We start from the raw sequence: 20,446 nt of genomic DNA, 5'->3' as shown, positions 1-20,446 counted from the left end.
AAGGCAATTACAGATGTGGTAACTGCATAGCCTGTAACCACATATAGACAGGGAAAACATTCACAAGCAATTTAACTGGCAGACAATACACTATTCAGAATGACATCAATTACAAGTTGCGGGGGGTTATATACCGCCTAACATGTGAATGCGGTATGGAATACGTAGGTAAGACCATACAAGAATTCTGCAGGAGAGTGGGGGAAGACTTGAGTGACATTCTTAATAAGAGGGAGACACGGATATCTAAACATGTTCATCAAAACCACAGTGGAAGAGCCAAGGTTCTTTTCATGGGTATTGATTTGGTTAAACCACCGATAAGGGGTGGTAACTGGGACAGAGAACTACCACAGCGGGAAGCTTGGTGGATCTCAGAACTTCAGCCCCCTTAGGATTGAATGAGCGACTCAACTTTAGCTGCTTCGTTTAGCCTTCCATTGTTCCCCTACTGTCACTAGCTTCAGGACCTCAGATTGCATTAATAACAGAAGGAGGTCCGTGATCAGGTACATCCCTCCTCCCCCACTGACTCTTTTACATCTAGACTGCTAACTCTTCACACATTGTGACAAGTGAGCACAAACAGGAGTTGGGGGTGGGGGGAAGGGAAGTTGATGGCATATTCCCAATTATTCAACTTTATTTCCATTTTTATTTGGTATAATTTCTGTATTTTTACCCTTTCTCTCAGTAGGCTGAAATGAATTATTCTACCATTAGAATAACTCTCATGCCACTGGATGATTATAGGCATTTGCCCAATTAGAATTACCTACCAAATAGGTCTCTGCCTCTACATTGCCCTAAGTACTGGGGCTTGTTGCTATGGACGCATATCATCAGTGGCGGCACTTGGGTTTCCAGGACGCCGTTGGTATCCTGGATAATATGCAGCGAGCGCGCAACCTTCGTCTATCTTCTAATTGGTGTTCCGCTCAGGGCCGGTGCAAGGATTTTTGCCAACACAAGCGAAGCTACATTTTGGCGCCCCCCCCCCCCCCCCCACGCTTCTCCTCTCTGTGGTCCTGGTATCTTCTCTCTGCTTCAGACAATGGCTGGTTTAAGGACCATATTTCTCGCCCTCTAAGACACACCTAGGTTTTAGAGGAGGATAATAAGAAAAAAATATTTTTCATTACACCTCAGGTCAGACCAGCAATCAGACCCCCAATGTTAATCAGACCTCAGCTCACAGCCCCAATCAGACCCCCAATGTTAATCAGACCTCAGATCAGAACCCCATGTCAGACATCATCCCCCAGCCATCAGCCCCCAATGTCAGCCATCAGACCCCCATGTCACATTTCTCCCCCTCCATGTCACATTTTTCCGCCCTTCCCCAGGGTGCGCCACGTGATCTTCCGCTCCACGTGATCGCGGGACATGCATTTGACGTCACACCCTCGTGACATGCCTGGAGAAAGAGGAGCGACTGGGGAGTCTTTTAAACACCACAATCACCTACATTCGGCTTCTGGTAGGCGCACCCCCTAAGCTGACAGGTACGGTATGCGTTTTCTAGGAGCATACCATTGACATGCCCGATCCCACTGGCAGATGGCATGCTACCCTTTTTTTTTTTTTTTTTTAGTAATTGTTTGTTTGCATTGGCCACTGCAATATCCCAAAATAATTATGTAGCTTATTTTTCTATTATTGCTGCAGTCTATGACTCTCCCTATTTTCCCCTGATGAGTCACCTTTGACAGAAACTTGTCACGTCACGTCAGGGCATTAGGAACTACTTTTTAGGCAATTGGCTGAACGTAGGGGTAGGTATCTGGACAGGTTCGCAGCTTTTAGGGCGAGTGCTCTGCATAGATAGGCAGGGTTTAACCAGCTGCCTCCCTTATCTTTAGGGCAAACTAAGGACAATATCCCTCCCAGTGACATCTATCATTGCTACACGGACTCTAGGACCTCCGCAATATCCTCAACTGGTCCCCTGGGACACATCGGATCTCATATGAGTGACCTGCACTGGATCCAGTAAGAGTGTTCAAATATATACCTCTATTTTGGACATCTCTAGTAATTTGTGAGTGACTAATTACCATGGAGGCAAATGACACCCCTTCAAACTTAGTATATAACCTATAACATCTAATAAATAATGACATGACTTACTTTGGAAAAAAAATGGCCGCAATGCTTTATTAAGAGTAACCTTAAAATAGCAGCACACTTTAATAAATTAATAAATAATAAAAACCTTCAATTTCATTTAATAAACAACCATTAAAAACAAAAAAAATTGCCAAAATCCACTCCCGATTACACTGGGACTCCGATCGGTACTCTCCACTGCCACCAATGATAGGGGGGGGCGATTTTAATTAGGAGGGAGAGGGAGGGGAGAGGGCCCACTGGCCACCAACGAGTTATCTACAGCGGAGGGAGGGGGGGCCCACTGGACACCAATGAGTTAACTACAGGGGAGGGAGGGGGGCCCACTGGACACCAATGAGTTAATTACAGGGGAGAGAGGGGGGGGCACTGGACACCAATGAGTTAACTACAGGGGAGGGAGGGGGGGCCCACTGGACACCAATGAGTTAACTACAGGGGAGGGGGGTGGCGGCCGCACTGGCCACCAATGAGTTAAAAACAGGGGGGGTGTGCCCCCTGCTGCCTGGCAGCACCTGCCAGGCAGCAGGGGGCAGTCATGTACACAGTTTTTCAGTATATTCTAACCTGAAGCGTCCCCATCACCATGGGAACGCCTCTGTGTTAGAATATACTGTCGGATCTGATTTTTTACGAAGTGAAAACTCACCTCTAAAAAAGCTTTTATGCAGACGGATCTTCGGATCTGTCTGTATGAAAGTAACCTACGGCCACGGATCACGGACACGGATGCCAATCTTGTGTGCATCCGTGTTCTTTCACGGACCCATTGACTTGAATGGGTCCATGAACCGTTGTCCGTCAAAAAAATAGGACAGGTCGTATTTTTTTGACGGACAGGAAACACGGATCACGGTCTCGGCTGCAAAACGGTGCATTTTCAGATTTTTCCACTGACCCATTGAAAGTCAATGGGTCCGCGAAAAAAAAACGGAAAACGGCACAACGGCCACGGATGCACACAACGGTCGTGTGCATGAGGCCTAAAACTGAGTCTGCTTATATAGCACCTACCAGTAGCCATTTGGCTCCAGGAGAAGTATATAGTGGGCTCAGCATGCATGTTGGTACTTGCATCCCTGGATCCGATGAAAGCTGTAATGGCACCGGACGGGGTTAAAAGCATAGTGTGCTTGGCGTGCATGCGGTACCTGCGCTCCCTGGACTTTGTGTGGCTGTCGTGGCCCATAACAGGTAGGAACTAGTGTTAGGGACCACTTATTAAGGCGACCTTGACGTGGTGAGTGGCTTATTATGCTTTGGCCAAAATGTACACCAATGCCTCATTCAACATCCAGCATAGAGGCAGGGCAGAGTGCTGGTTGCAGTGTGCGATCGCATTTTGTGTTTTTGCGTTTGTATCTGTATTTCGCCATAGCAATGTGCACCTGCATAGGGTTGTGCGGGCTGAATCCCATATATATATATATATATATATATATATATATATATATATATATAAATATATATAGTATCTGGATTTATTGTTTGTTTATTTTATGTTGGATTTTAAAGAATATAATTAAAGGTTACTATTTCAGTGATTTACATTAGATTCACCCACAAACCTATGTCCTTTACCCCCCATCTAAAGGGATGAACTGCTAGTTTCTGATGAAAGGTTTCGTCATAATAAAACCCCAAACCAGGCCTCCAAAATTATGATAGGCCTCAATGATGATATCCAGATGTTGGAATAAGCCAGAACAGAATTCTGGATGCTTCTCACCCAGTACAGCTGAAAATATACAAAAAGCTTCAAACCAGTTAAGCGATCTTGGCATGACATGTTTTCTTTCATCATCAACTTTATCATCCTTTTTATCAGCCCTAGCCACATGCTCTTTAGCTGATGGAGATAGCGACATAATGTCCACATACTCCATACGCCAAATCCTCTCCTTAAAGGGGTATTCCCATCTTCCTCATCCTATTTTATTAAATTATATACCCCCAGTGAACTGTTTCCAAAATATATTCATTTAAAAAACCTACTCTTCTCTGTAAAATCTTATTTTTCAAATTCATTGTTGATCTGCGCTGCCCATGTATGCGGCCACCGCTCGCCGGCCGCATCCATGGGCCGCGCTTGTGCAGATCTTTCCCTGGTGATCCAGTTGCCGGCCTCCATTCTATCCGGCAGAGCGCACGTCGCTGGCCGGCCACACATGTGCTGATCCATTTTCCTTTGAGCCGCGTCTAAAATAGAGCCGCACATGTGCGACTCCAACGCAGCACAAAGGAAGATAGTTTCGCGCATGCGCGGCAGCCCGAACAGTTCGTAGGAGGAAGAGATGTCCGGACAGAGTTGGAGAGCCAGCGGAGGACCGGGACTCAACTTCAGAAGGGGTGAGTATTTTGTTTACATGCACCACCAATTCCACCAACGATTGGGGGGACTTGGGGGGCTGATGGAGGCACAATGGGAGCTGATGGAGGCACAATGGGGGCTGATGGAGGCACAATGGGGGCTGATGGATGCATATGTGGGGCATGATGGATGTAGCAGAGCTGAATATGCTGCTGCTCAGCCATAGTTCTAATGGGGAAGGGAATAGACAGATGTAGCAGAGCTGTATATGTGGCAGTTCAGCATCAATGCTCGTGGAAGAGAAAAACGGATGTAGCAGTGCTGAATATGCTGCTGTTCAGAGACAGTTCTAATGATAAAGGGAATAGACAGATGTAGCAGAGCTGTATATGTGGCGGGTCAGCATCAATGCTGGTAGAAGAGAGAAACTGATGTAGCAGAGCTGAATATGTGGCTGTTCTGACACAGTGCTGGTTGAAGAGGTAACTCAACTTGAGGTAAATCTGTAATAAAAAAAAGCGGGAAAAACAAAAAAGGGGGGGGGAGAAGCAAAAACCATACCAATATACTAAAAATTTGTGTCATTGCTCCCATGTGTCCCCCAAGGGAAACGCTCTGGGGGGCCTGTACAGCATGGGGGTAGATCTTGTTACCCTAAACTATATAGATGTTTGTATTCATATGCTAATCACACATGGATACCTACAGCTATATTGGGATATTAAAGATTCAGAACTGCATCAATTAGCCCCAGTCAGCAACTTTATTAGTCATAACATCCAAAAGTCTTAGATCACAAAGTACATAAATCTATGCTTTAGTGGCGTAACTAGAGTTCTATGGGACCCAGGGCAAACTTTGAATTGCCCCCCCCCCCCCCCCCCACGAGCCTCAGCCCACTATACTATACTCTCTCACCGTATATATTTTATTTTGCCCCCTCTGTATATATTCAATTTTTTGCCCCCACTGTATATATTTCATTGTTTGCCCCTATATATTTTAATGATTTTGCCCCCGGGGCCGGGCCTCTATGAAGGATTTGCTGCCAGTTCTGTGCCCTGCCCTTATATGGCTGGTGGTGGGGCATGACGGTGGTTATTATTGCCAAAGTTTTGTCAGTGGTTGCCCCCACTCCCTCTGTATATTTCCTCTTTTTGCCCCTCTCTGTATATATTTCATAATCATTTTCATTTTGCCCCCTCATTATTTTCTGCCTCTGCCCTCATATGGCCGACGCGGGCCTTCCCTTTCTGAATTCAGACATTAGTGCTGGGCCGGTCGCACCACAGATAACTCCCAATGCCCCCCTTCCCCGCTATGAAGCCAGTGTGTGCATACATAAAAAAAAAAAAAGACTTAACTACCACTAAGTACTTGTTCAGTTGATCCACTCCATACTTATAGGCTGCGCGGGCATGAGTTCAGTCACTTTGGTGCTCAATCCTGTCCTGCGGTGTGTGATCCAGTGAGACCCGTGACCCCCCGCGGCAGGTCTTGCAGTGACAGGAGTAGAATAAAGCGCACTCATCGCTTAAAATATAGGGCGGGCCCGGCCACCGCACTTAAAAAGGCTCTTGCAGCACGGAGCTACAGGAATATCTGGCAAGTAGTGGCAGTGTGGTACATGTGACAACAATCTCCCATATTCTTCGTATGTCTGGGCTATGGGGTAGAGTGGCAAGACGAAAGTCTTTTCTTACGAAGAAAAACTTCCAAGCCAGGCTACATTAGTAGTGAAGCTTATATATTATTAGTCAAAAAGTGACAGGTGCCACGCCCCTTTTCATTGTCTACCAAAACCCCTTTCGTCAACACGCCCCTTTCGTCCTCTTGACAGGTGTATTTGGCAGTTGTTGATGATCAGGATCAGATTGGTTAACAAGGTTTAAAGTCGCTAGCTCTTTAGTCTCCTGTTTGGCTAGAACCAAGTATCTTTGCATTATATCGGTGTATCTTTTAATTTTCACATCATCCCGCAATCCAGAGCTGTGTAAAATACCGCTAATTTCATCATCCAAGCGTTATATCACGCTCTGCCTTACACCGGGTGGTGGTGTAAAGACCTGACTCATCCGCATGAGCTCGTGTTTTGGAACCAAGTACATTTTCTCCGCATGATCCATTATTTGTTAAAAAGCAAACTCGTTATTGACAGAATTGCAAACCCCAATAGCGGTCCTATGAAACCACCTGTCTGATTCACTAAGCGCTTCATTTTCATTATGGGGATTGTTTTATCACACATCCGCCTTATAGCCTTACGCCACTTCTTTAGTATCTTTTTCTGACGTTCCTTTAGCAAACATTTTTATAGCATGTTTTGCAACAGCCTACGCCAGACTAGAACTCTACTCCCTTTTGGACAGACTGCAGGAAAGGTGTCTTTATCAGGACACGGATTCTGTCATTTTTGTTCATCATGAAGGTGACTGGCTTCCCCCTTTAGGCGATTATTTGGGCGAACTAAGGTAAATTTGACTATTGTTGATGATCTTATGGATTCCGCTAGTGAAAACTGCGATCTTGAAAAGGCATTCACCAAGTACGTGCATCATAGAAATCTAAGTATATTGTATCTGGTGCAGAACATATTTTGTCAGGGTAAAAAGAGTAGAACGATAAATTTAAACACCAAGTACATGGTTCTCTTTAATAATCCTCGTGATAAATTGCAAATTCTAACATTAGCGAGACAAATGTATCCTGGGAAAACACACTTCATCTTGGATGCTTTTGAGGATGCTACGCGGGATCTTTATGGACACCTGCTAGTAGATTTAAGGGCTACTACATCAGAGCAACTTCGTTTAAGGTTGGGGTTCTTACCGCCAGCATTGCCGGCTGTGTATATCCAGAAGAGAAATAGTTTTAAAAAGTGGTTTAGGAGGTTACCCGCATTCTAGGACGTTTACACATCAGCGACAAGATGTCGGAGAGATTACGCTGTAATTGGGATCTCTTAAAAACGCTTGTAAAAGCGAAACCATCTGTCAGAAAATCTATTTTGCGCCATGCGAGCGATGATTTAATACCCGCCATAGGGGAGATCGCCCTAAACATCCTAAAAGGACGAATTCCGCTAAAGGAACGTCAGAAAAAGATACTAAAGAAGTGGCGTAAGGCTATAAGGCGGATGTGTGATTAAACAATCCCAATAATGAAAAAGAAGCACTTAGTGAATCAGACAGGTGGTTTCATAAGACCGCTATTGGGGTTTGCAATTCCGTTAATAACGAGTTTGCTTTTTAACAAATAATGAATCATGCGGAGAAAATTTACTTGGTTCCAAAACACGAGCTCATGCGGATGAGTCAGGTCTTTACACCACCGACCGGTGTAAGGCAGAGCGTGATACAACGCTTGGATGATGAAATTAACGGTATTTTACACAGCTCTGGATTGCCAGATGATGTGAAAATTAAAAGATACACCGATATAATGCAAAGATACTTGGTTCTAGCCAAACAGGAGACTAAAGAGCTAGCGACTTTAAACCTTGTTAACCAATCTGATCCTGATCATCAACAACTGCCAAATACACCTGCTAATAAATACGATTCTGTCCTTGAAATTGTAACACATGTCAACCCCCGTTTTAAGAAAAATGCTGAACTTTTGTTAAGCAGGTTGAAGCAGAATGCCAGTGTTACAACATGGAATGAAAAAGGTGAATTTATTTATAAGGGTGATGTTATTCCTGGTTCTAACATGATGGATCTTGTGCGCAATGCGACGCAAAACCATAGACTGTCAAAAAACAAGAGGACGAAAGGGGCGTGTTGACGAAAGGGGTTTTGGTAGACAATGAAAAGGGGCGTGGTACCTGTCACTTTTTGACGAATAATATACAGACGTGGACAAAATTGTTGGTACCCTTTGGTCAATGAAAGAAAAAGTCACAATGGTCACAGAAATAACTTTAATCTAACAAAAGTAATAATAAATTAAAATTCTATAAATGTTAACCAATGAAAGTCAGACATTGTTTTTCAACCATGCTTCAACAGAATTATGTAAAAAAATAAACTCATGAAACAGGCATGGACAAAAATGATGGTACCCCTAGAAAACACAGAACATAATGTGACCAAAGGGACATGTTAATTCAAGGTGTGTCCACTAATTAGCATCACAGGTGTCTACAACCTTGTAATCAGCCATTGGGCCTATATATATGGCTCCAGGTAATCACTGTGTTGTTTGGTGATATGGTGTGTACCACACTCGACATGGACCAGAGGAAGCAAAGGAAAGAGCTGTCTCAAGAGATCAGAAAGAAAATTATAGACAAGCATGTTAAAGGTAAAGGCTATAAGACCATCTCCAAGCAACTAGATGTTCCTGTGAGTACAGTTGCACATATTATTCATAAGTTTAAGATCCATGGGACTGTAGCCAACCTCCCTGGACGTGGCCGCAGGAGGAAAATTGATGACAAATCTAAGAGACGGATAATCCGAATGGTAACAAAAGAGCCTAGAAAGACTTCTAAAGAGATTCAAGGTGAACTTCATGCTCAAGGAACATCAGTGTCAGATCGCACCATCCGTCGTTGTTTGAGCCAAAGTGGACTACATGGGAGACGACCAAGGAGGACACCATTGTTGAAAACGAATCATAAAAAAGCAAGACTGGAATATGCCAAACTACATGTTGACAAGCCACAAAGCTTCTGGGAGAATGTCCTGTGGACAGATGAGACAAAAATCGAAGTTTTTGCCAAGGCACATCAGCTGTATGTTCACAGACGAAAAAATGAAGCATATCAAGAAAAGAACACTGTCCCTACTGTGAAACATGGAGGAGGCTCTGTTATGTTCTGGGGCTGCTTTGCTGCGTCTGGCACAGGGTGTCTTGAATCTGTGCAGGGTACAATGAAATCTCAAGACTATCAAGGAATTCTAGAGAGAAATGTACTAGCCAGTGTCAGAAAGCTTGGTCTCAGTCGCAGGTCATGGGTCTTGCAACAGGACAATGACCCAAAACACACCGCTAAAAACACCCAAGAATGGCTAAGAGGAAAAAATTGGACTATTCTAAAGTGGCCTTCTATGAGCCCTGACCTCAATCCTATTGAGCATCTTTGGAAGGAGCTGAAACATGCAGTCTGGAAAAGGCACCCTTCAAACCGGACACAACTGGAGCAGTTTGCTCATGAGGAGTGGGCCAAAATACCTGCTGAGAGGTGCAGATGTCTCATTGACAGTTACAGGAAGCGTTTGATTGCAGTGATTGCCTCAAAAGGTTGCGCAACAAAATATTAAGTTAGGGGTACCATCATTTTTGTCCATGCCTGTTTCATGAGTTTATTTTTTTACATAATTCTGTTGAAGCATGGTTGAAAAACAATGTCTGACTTTCATTGGTTAACATTTATAGAATTTTAATTTATTATTACTTTTGTCAGATTAAAGTTATTTCTGTGACCATTGTGACTTTTTCTTTCATTGACCAAAGGGTACCAACAATTTTGTCCACGTCTGTATAAGCTTCACTACTTACATTTTGCAAAAACACATCAGAAGTCTCCCAAAAGCATGTGGGAAAAGGTGTTATGGTCTGATGAAACCAAGGTTGAACTTTTTGGCCATAATTCCAAAAGATATGTTTGGCGCAAAAACAACACTGCACATCACCAAAAGAACACCATACCCACAGTGAAGCATGGTGGTGGCAGCATTATGCTTTGGGGCTGTTTTTCTTCAGCTGGAACTGGGGCCTTAGTTAAACTAGAGGGAATTATGAACAGTTCCAAATACCAGTCAATATTGGCACAAAACCTTCAGGCTTCTGCTAGAAAGCTGAACATGAAGAGGAACTTCATCTTTCAGCTGATAGCCTCATTCCCAAAAAGACTGAGTGATGTAATAAAATCAAAAGGTGCTTCAACAAAAGTATTAATTTAAGGGTGTGCACACTTTTGCAACCATATTATTTTATTTTTATATTTTTTTCTTCCCTCTACCTAAAAGATTTCAGTTTGTTTTTCAATTGAGTTGTACAGTTTATAGGTCACATTAAAGGTGGAAAAAGTTCTGAAATGATTTATCTTTGTCAAATTTTTTTTACATCCCAGAAACCTGACATTTTAACAGGGGTGTGTAGACTTTTTATATCCACTGTGTAGACATACATGTGCACAATACTATTAATCAAGGGATATCATCATATCTACCATCCAGCGGTCTTTTTTACACAGCTATGTGATGTTCCTTCTCCTCCTGCTCTTGCTCCTTCTTCCCTATATCTCTCTACTCACTGGACTCTCTTTTTATACACATTTTAGCCATTAACTATAATGTGGCCTGCTCTGATTGGTCATATCATGGATAATTGTATATTTGTGATGGATTGTGTTTGTATATATTGTAGGGACTCGATCTGGTAGATAGGATTAGCGGACGCAGTATAGAGGCAACAACAAGTTCTTTGGATCAAACAATTGTTTAATTCACACTTTAGGCAAATGACAAAATAAGCAGTCATATTCAAACAAAAAGTCACCTTGCGGTGTTGGTGGTAATTCACACCATGCGGCAATTCTGCCTCAAAGAGTCCTTTCTGATAGCAGTACATCCTGTTTTCATGCCAAAGAGGTAGCAAGCCTTCATACACCAGACTGTAAATCAGCCCAAATAAATTGATTCAAAAATCAAAACAAAAAAGTCTCAAACCACAATCTTGTTTGGAGAGCAGCAGGTCTATGGTGAGGTAGGGTCACATTCACACTTAGTCCTGAATTTCATAGAAGAGACTGCACACCTCCTAGCCATCCATAGGAAAGATGGTGATGAAAAAGGTATGCAGAGAAAGTTCCTTCAATATGGTTGATCACTGTGGGCTTTTTCCACAGTCATGATTTCTTTTTTTTCCTAGATGTTATTCAAGAAAACTTGACATAGTGAAGCACCGCCAGACTGGTATAATTCACGCTTGTTTTAATATACTTACAAAATAGAAATCACAAATCGCGTATAAAATCACATAAGTTCACTGGTTGTATCACCTGCCCGACCCTGGTTTTGCTTTCGCTTGCTTCGTCAGGGTCAACTCTATACTAAATTCACAACCCGCCCTTAAGTGTTCTTAACCTATCTATCCTAAAACTAATCTTTATCATAAATATACTAAAACATGAAAAACATTAGATAAACTTTTATCCAACCAATATCATATATTAATTCTACCTTTATGCCTGAGAAGAACCTCCCTCCTGCTGAAACATGCACACTTCCTTCTCTTGTAAATCAGCCCAGCAGCACATGCTGGAAGGCAGTGGGGTATCTAGAAATGACTGGGCCCCACAGCAAATTTTTGAATGGGGCCCCTCCTACCCCAGTAATTTGTTTGCAACCCCTTCCTTTCATGCCGCCCCCATTCCTGTGGCTAGTAAAGGTCACTCTCTCAGGCCAGGCCCAGCAGCTGTTCCATCCATCTATACTGCCACTGTATATAATTTAATTGTGTAATACTGTTGAGGGGGCCCTGACAAAATCTTTTAGTCCTCCTCCTCCTGGATGGGTCCCTTCTGGGTCAGGGCCCTAAAGCAGCCGCTTCCCCTGCTTCCCCTATAGCTACGCCCCTGCTGGGAGGAAAATACCTATTTTCCCAGACCAAACCTCTCACTGTGTCACATATCCTGAGGGGGTGAACACACGCCAGACAGTGTACCCGGGACATGGCATCTGCGTTTCCCTGTAACCGGCCTGCCCAGTGTTCAACCAAAAACTTAAAGTTTTGTAAGGAGAGAAACCATCGGGTAACCCGGGCATTTCTGTCCTTGGCCTGGCTCATCCACTTGAGAGGGGGGTGGTCAGTCACCAGGCGGAATTTTCTCCCCAATAAATAATAGCGGAGAGATTCTAGTGCCCACTTGATAGCCAGGCACTCTCTCTCCACTATACTATACCGGGTCTCAACTGGGGTGAGCTTACGGCTGAGGAAGACAATGGGATGCTCCTCCCTATTGACTGCCTGAGACAGTACAGGCCTACTTCGGAGGCATCGGTCTGTACTATAAACTCCCTTTTGAAGTCAGGCATCACCAAAACCGGGGACCTGCACAGGGCCGACTTCAAAGTGGAGAAAGCCTCTTCTGCCCGATCATCCCAGCGAACCATCATTAACTTGTGTCCTTTCAAGATTCTTGTCAAGGGCGTGGCTAGAGTAGCAAAGTGGGGAACAAACCTCATGTAATAGCCCACCATTCCCAGGAATTACTTTATTTGCCTAGTGGTGACAGGTCGGGGCCAATTCCGTATCACCTCTATGTTGTTCACTTCTGGTTTGATGACTCCGCGCCCAATGACATACCCCAGGTACTTAGTCTCTTCTAACCCTATTGCACTTTTTTTGGGTTAGCGGTTAGGCCAGCTTTCAGAAGGGAGTCCACTACAGCGTGCACTTTGGGTAGGGGACTTACCCAGTCGGTACTGTGGATGATGATATTGTCCAGGTAAGCCGAAGCGTATCGACAATGTGGACAAGGCACAATGTCCATTAGTCGCTGAAAAGTGACGGGGGTGCCATGCAGACCAAAGGGTAAGACCTTATATTAATACAGCCCCTCAGGCGTGATGAAGGCAGTTTTCTCTTTGGCAGCCTCTGTTAAGGGCACCAGCCAGTACCCTTTCGTGAGGTCCAAAACAGAAAAAAAACCGAGCTTATCCTAACCTCTCGATGAGCACATCCACCCGGTGCATGGGATACACATCGAATTTGGAAACCTCGTTAAGTGTTCGAAAGTCATTACAAAATTGTAACGTCCCATCCGGCTTGGGTATCATTACTATAGGACTGGCCCACTCACTTTTTGACTCCTTAATTGATGTCTAGCTGCAACATTAGCTGCACTTCCTCCGATCTGGCTTGTCACCGTGCCTCGGGCACCCAATATGGTTTTAATTGGACCTTTGCCTGAGGCTCAGTGACAATGTCATGCTGGATTATGGAAGTGCGTCCAGGGAGGTCCGAGAACACCCTGTTCCAACTAATGAACTCCCTGGCCTCCTGAGTCTGTTTAGAGGAGAGTCTGTCAGCAATTTTTGCTGTGGCAGCCGCCTCTCTTGCATCAGACAGAGGGTCCGGTACCTCTTCTCCTAGAAAACCCGGCCGCAGGCTGTCTTCTGTACAGGTTTACCTATCTTCCCACGATCGGCACCAGAACAAAAACCCGATCACCGGGTTAAAGATCCGTAACCGAGCCTGCCAATTGTAGACCCGACTCTGGGCTTGCTGAGCTGCCTCCATATGCTCCCTAACAAGAGGCAACACTGTCTCTATCCGATCTTGCATCTGGATAACATCCTCAATGACACTTTTATGTGGAGTGGGTTGTTGTTCCCACGCCACTTTGGCCACGTCCAAGAGACCGCGAGGGTGTCTGCCATATGGCAGTTCGAATGTCGAGAACCCAGTAGAGGCTTGGGGTTCCTCTCGCACTGCAAACATGAGATAGGGCAGAAGGAGGTCCCAGTCCTTCCCATCTTTAGACACTACCTTTTTCAACATATTTTTTAATGTTTGGCTAAACCGTTCTACCAGACTGTCAGTTTGCGGATGGTAAACGGACGTCCGTAGTTGTTTTATGTGCAGCAACTTACAGAGTTCCCTCATCACCTTGGACATAAAAGGGGTTCCTTGGTCAGTCAGAACCCCTTTAGGTAGTCCTACTAGGGAAAACATCTCCATTAACTCCTTAACTATAAGTTTGGCCGAGGTATGTCGCAGTGGCACCACCTCCGGGTACCGAGTGGCGTAGTCTAGAATGACTAAGATGTGTTGATGCCCTCTGGCGGACTTCGGGACTGGGCCTATGAGGTCCATAGCTATTCGGTCAAACAGTACTTCGATAATCGGGAGAGGTACTAGGGGACTACGGAAATTTAGCTGGGGGCTAGTTATCTGGCAGGTTGGGCAAAACTCTTCCACTTCTTTGACTATGCTGGACCAGTAAAACCGCTGTAGAATAGGATCCTGTGTTTTCTGCAGCTCCAGGTGACCTCCGAAAACGTGTTGGTGGGCTATATCTAACACAAGCTTGCGATAAGCCTTAGGGACCACCAACAATAGGCTCACCTTGTAGTTGGTTTACCCTATACAACATATCTTGATGAACCACAAAACGGGAAAACACTGACTTTGTCCCAGGTTGTTGTGGTTCACATCTACTATTAACACATTTTCCCAGGCGCGGGATAGGATTGGGTCCCGATGTTGGGCGGTACCAAAATGATCCCCAGAGACACGTCTCCCATCATCACACTTAGCGGGGTTGTCTGCCCCTCTTCCACCGAAGTGGCGGTCACCCCTACCGCTGGTCCTTTGGTTTTTAGTTTTCCAGGGTTCTGGTCTCCCCCCCTGAGCCGAGCCAGTCTGCTAGGGTTACCCCTGTCTCATGGGTATCAATCACTCTCATAGCAGGCCACAGTGCCCGGAAGGCTCTCTCTATTATTAGTTTATAATGTAGAATTGTGGCGACAGCCACCTCGTAGGTCCATCTACCAGCCACTGTGGTTAGAGACACCAGAGCGGTGGGGTAGTCTTTTCAGTCTCCACGGATGCACAACACCCTGATTTCCGGCCAGTATACTCTGTGGACTGCACCAGGGTCCAGCAGAACCTCAAGTGGAGTGTCTCCCACTTCCACCTGGCACAAGTGATCTAGAGACTCTGGGGTACCTGTTGCACACAGCCTCCTGGCATATAGCGACGTTAGCTATAGTTAATGTCCATGGGCTCAACCCGATCGGGACAGTCAGCCCTTACATAGCCAGGCTCCTGAAACCATCAGCAGACTATCGGAGCCAGGTCCGCCGTGGGTACATCCCGGGCAGGTTTTATCGGCTCAAATCTCTGGGCCTGGGGTGGAGATTTCAAGGGTTTGCCAATCCCACTCTGAACAGAACCCTCCTTTAGATTCCTGGTAGCTTCATAGCATTCCACCAGGTCTACCATCTCAAGGGCATTGCCAGGAGACACCTGACCGATCCAGTGCTGGAGAGGGTATGGCAAAGCCCTCCAGAACATTTCAGCTAATAGTCTATCCAGCATGGCCGGGGGACTCGGCACATCAGGCTGTAGCCACTTTTGCAAGAGGTGGAGTAAGTCATAATACTGGGTCCTCGCATGCTCAGACGTCTTAAACCCCCACTGATGTAGCCGCTAGACCCAGACCAACACATTCACCCCCAGTCTTGCCAAAATCTCACCCTTTACTCTTTGCTAGTTGGCCGCTTGATCGTCCAGCAAGTCGAAATACACCCGCTGGGAATCGGATGCCAGGAATGGAGTGACGACCTCAGCCCACTAGTCACGTGGTAGCTTTTCCCTGATGGTCACTTTCTCGCACATTGCCAGGTAGGGTTTGATGTCATGTTAGGAATCGCGGCACAGAATGCTTTCTGGGCATTGTGGATGCTCAGGGTTGCTCCTGCTGTCTGCAAAGCCATCACGTGTTGTAGCAGCAACTGGTTAGTCTCCTGCTGCTACTTATAAGCCTCGCATTGCTGCAGGTTTGTCTCTCGCTGCTGCAGATTAGCCTCCATGAGGGCCTTCACAGCAGCCTACATTTTGTCGTGGGATGCTGGTTGTAATAAAGCTGGTTTAATGTAAGACCTACAACCGTGCCTGAAAAATGCCGAAACCAAAAATATCGGCGTTCACGCCAGCCTCACTGCTCGTGCCCGCATCCTCCACCAATTGTGGGGCCTCGCTCTGGTAGACAGGATTAGTGGACGCAGTATAGAGGCAACAAAAAGTTATTTAAATCAAACAGTTCAGTGTTTTATTCACACTTTAGGCAAGTCACAAAACAAGCAGTCATATTCAAACAAAAAGTCACCTTGCGGTGTTGGTGGTAATTCACACCATGCAGCAATTCTGCCTCAAAGAGTCCTTTCTGATAGCAGTACCAACCTGTTTTCACTCCAAACAGGTAGCAAGCCTTCATACAGACACAAGGCTCCCAGATCCCAACACAGAGACATGGCCTCTGAGCCCAGCTGCCTATTTAAGGACAGCCAGGTGCTGCCAGAACCCGGACCGGCATTTAAATTCCGGTCCGGTATTTGACCTCACCAGGCTGTAAATCAGCCCAGCAGCACATGCTGGGAAAAAAATACCTTTTTTCCCCAGACCAAACCTCTCACTGTGTCACAATATCTAAATAAGGCAGGTTGGAGTATGCCATATTTCTTTACTGACATTTATGATTTGTCCCCTAGCTACCACTAAACAAATCTGATATTGTTTCTTGGGCTTTTACACCAAGGAACTGGTTTGGTGAGTGATAATGATGATCATGGTTCCTGGGTATTCCATCATCACTAGTGTTGAGTGCGAATATTCGAATCGCAAATTTTAATTGCGAATATCGCCACTTTGAGAATTCGAGAATATTTAGAATATAGTGCTATATATTCATATTCGCGAATAGTGTTGAATTGTCTGACATGTCCTCCTCCATATCTTGGATACACAAACGCAACCATAGTATTGAAATTGTATACATGTATATCTATATCCCTAATACCATAAAACAACTGTACATATATATTATCATAACAACCCCTCATTACTATTACCATTTTTCCCTGTTTGTATACATCTATATACAATTTGATTGAAATATTTGGTATACAGTAATGTGGTTGTCATAGGACTTGTACATATCAACTCTCCACACCTGTATTTTCTGCCTGATTTTACTGAGGTGTGCTAGACATGTATAACCAGACTGGTTGTATCTAGGTAGAGTGAAAAGTTGATTATTAATACCAGCACATTGATACGAGTTTGTATTAACAGTTTACTTCTATGAAGAAAATGAATAAGCAATTATACTCCATTGTGAGTTTGGTAACAACCGGATACATATATGTATTGAATTAGTGGTGTTTTGATATTTAATTGCTATATTTTATTGCATATTTAGTAACGTTATGTTTTAACGTTTGTTTTAGCGTTTTAACGTTTTTTAACATTCCCGCTTCACTTTTTGAAGGCTTTTTCGTTGTTCTGTATTTGGGAGCTAACAACCAGTGCTCTCTTCAGTGATTTTTATAGCATTTTTGTACTTGTACATTACCATCACATTTGATGGAGGATGCGGTGAGCTATTACTTATGTGTTTCTATATAATATATAAACACATAAGTAATAGCTCACCGCGTCCTCCATCAAATGTGATGGTAATGTACAAGTACAAAAATGCTATAAAAATCACTGAAGAGAGCACTGGTTGTTAGCTCCCAAATACAGAACAATGAAAAAGCCTTCAAAAAGTGAAGCGGGAATGTGCATTAAAACATAACGTTTACTAAATATGCAATAAAATATAGCAATTAAATATCAAAACACCACTAATACAATACATATATGTATCCGGTTGTTACCAAACTCACAATGGAGTATAATTGCTTATTCATTTTCTTCATAGAAGTAAACTGTTAATACAAACTCGTATCAATGTGCTGGTATTAATAATCAACTTTTCACTCTACCTAGATACAACCAGTCTGGTTATACATGTCTAGCACACCTCAGTAAATTCCTGTGTTTGTATTTGCCCCAGGAGGAACGTCAGGCAGAAAATACAGGCGTGGAGAGTTGATATGTACAAGTCTTATGACAACCACATTACTGTATACCAAATATTTAAATCATAATGTATATAGATGTATATAAACAGGGAAAAATGGTAATAGTAATGAGGGGTTGTTATGATAATATACACTCACCTAAAGAATTATTAGGAACACCATACTAATACGGTGTTGGACCCCCTTTTGCCTTCAGAACTGCCTTAATTCTACGTGACATTGATTCAACAAGGTGCTGATAGCATTCTTTAGAAATATTGATAGGATAGCATCTTGCAGTGTATGGAGATTTGAGGGATGCACATCCAGGGCACGAAGATCCCGTTCCACCACATCCCAAAGATGCTCTATTGGGTTGAGATCTGGTGACTGTGGGGGCCATTTTAGTACAGTGAACCCATTGTCATGTTCAAGAAACCAATTTGAAATGATTCGAGCTTTGTGACATGGTGCATTATCCTGCTGGAAGTAGCCATGAGAGGATGGGTACATGGTGGTCATGAAGGGATGGACATGGTCAGAAACAATGCTCAGGTAGCCCGTGGCATTTAAACGATGGCCAATTGGCACTAGGGGGCCTAAAGTGTGCCCAAAAAACATCCCCCACACCACCACCACCAGCCTTCAGGTGCTGCCAAAACCCGGACCGGCATTTAAAATCCTGTCCGGTATTTGACCTCACCAGGCTGTAACTCAGACCAGCAGCACATGCTGGGAAAAAATACCTTTTTTCCCAGACCAAACCTCTCACTGTCACAATATCTAAATAAGGCAGGTTGGAGTATGCCATAATTCTTTACTGACATTTATGATTTGTCCCCTAGCTACCACTAAACAAATCTGATATTGTTTCTTGGGCTTTTACACCAAGGAACTGGTTTGGTAAGTGATAATGATGATCATGGTTCCTGGGTATTCCACCACTAGTGATGAGTGCGAATATTCGAATCGCAAATTTTAATCGCGAATATCGCCACTTTGAGAATTTGAGAATATTTAGAATATAGTGCTATATATTCATATTCGCGAATAGTGTTGAATCACAATTGTCTGTCATGTCCCCCTCCATATCTTGGATACACAAACGCAACCATAGTATTGAAATTGTATACAAACAAACACAAACACAGGAATTTACTGAGGTGTGCTAGACATGTATAACCAGACTGGTTGTATCTTGGTAGAGTGAAAAGTTGACTATTAATACAAGCACATTGATACGAGTTTGTATTAACAGTTTACTTCTATGAAGAAAATGAATAAGCAATTATACTCCATTGTGAGTTTGGTAACAACCGGATACATATATGTATTGTATTAGTGGTGTTTTGATATTTAATTGCTATATTTTATTGCATATTTAGTAAACGTTATGTTTTAATGCACATTCCCGCTTCACTTTTTGAAGGCTTTTTCATTGTTCTGTATTTGGGAGCTAACAACCAGTGCTCCCTTCAGTGATTTTTATAGCATTCTTGTACTTGTACATTACCATCACATTTGATGGAGGACGCAGTGAGCTATTACTTATGTGTTTCTATATATATTTGTGGTCCTGGCTACGGTGAGAGACCGTGGCTGAGGACGGGGGGGGGGGGGGGGGGAGGGGATGGCGGCTGTCTGCTACAGATGGCTGGGGTGTGCGGGAAGCCATGGCCGGGTGCGAACTAAATGAGGGGCATGCCTGATGGTGAAAGGTGAAGGAAGGGGAAGGGTGGGAGGGGTGAAAGCGCGGCGTCTCTGATGGGAGCGTGAGGCGGCGCTAAATAGGCCTCCTCCGCCCCTCCCACAAACACAGGCTGAGCTTCAGCCTTAGTACTTGTGGTCCTGGCTACGGTGAGAGACCGTGGCTGAGGACGGGGGGGGGGGGGGGGGGGAGGGGATGGCGGCTGTCTGCTACAGATGGCTGGGGTGTGCGGGAAGCCATGGCCGGGTGCGAACTAAATGAGGGGCAAAAGTCAACGGGTAGGAAGATGTGAGGGTAGAACTCATAGGGCTAAGTTGGTGAAAGCCTTGGCGATCTCGGCTCTTGGATTGGGAATGTAGTGCGTGAAGCAAGAGGATTGCCATCTACCCATTTTCTGGATGACGTGTGCTGGGACCCCGTGACTTGATGCTGCGGAAGCTGCGCCTATGCGGAACGAATGCCCTGAGATGGCCTTGGCATCGAACCCCAGCCCGGAAGCTAAAGTTCTGATGTGATGGATGAACTGAGAAGTTGAGAGACCTTTGGAGTTGAAGGGAAAGAGAGGGCTGCCTGGCGCAGAAACTGTTGAGATAGCGAGAAGCTTGCTGAATACGGCCACCGGGCACCAATCATTGAAGGTCGGGAAGTAAATGATTTTGACTGGAGGACCTACCTGGGAAGTTTTGGTGGAAGGGAGAGACAGGGTGCAATGAG

This window comes from Bufo gargarizans, chromosome 7, assembly GCF_014858855.1.
Source record: "Bufo gargarizans isolate SCDJY-AF-19 chromosome 7, ASM1485885v1, whole genome shotgun sequence".
NCBI lineage: Eukaryota > Metazoa > Chordata > Amphibia > Anura > Bufonidae > Bufo > Bufo gargarizans.
This window is presented reverse-complemented; position numbering follows the sequence as displayed.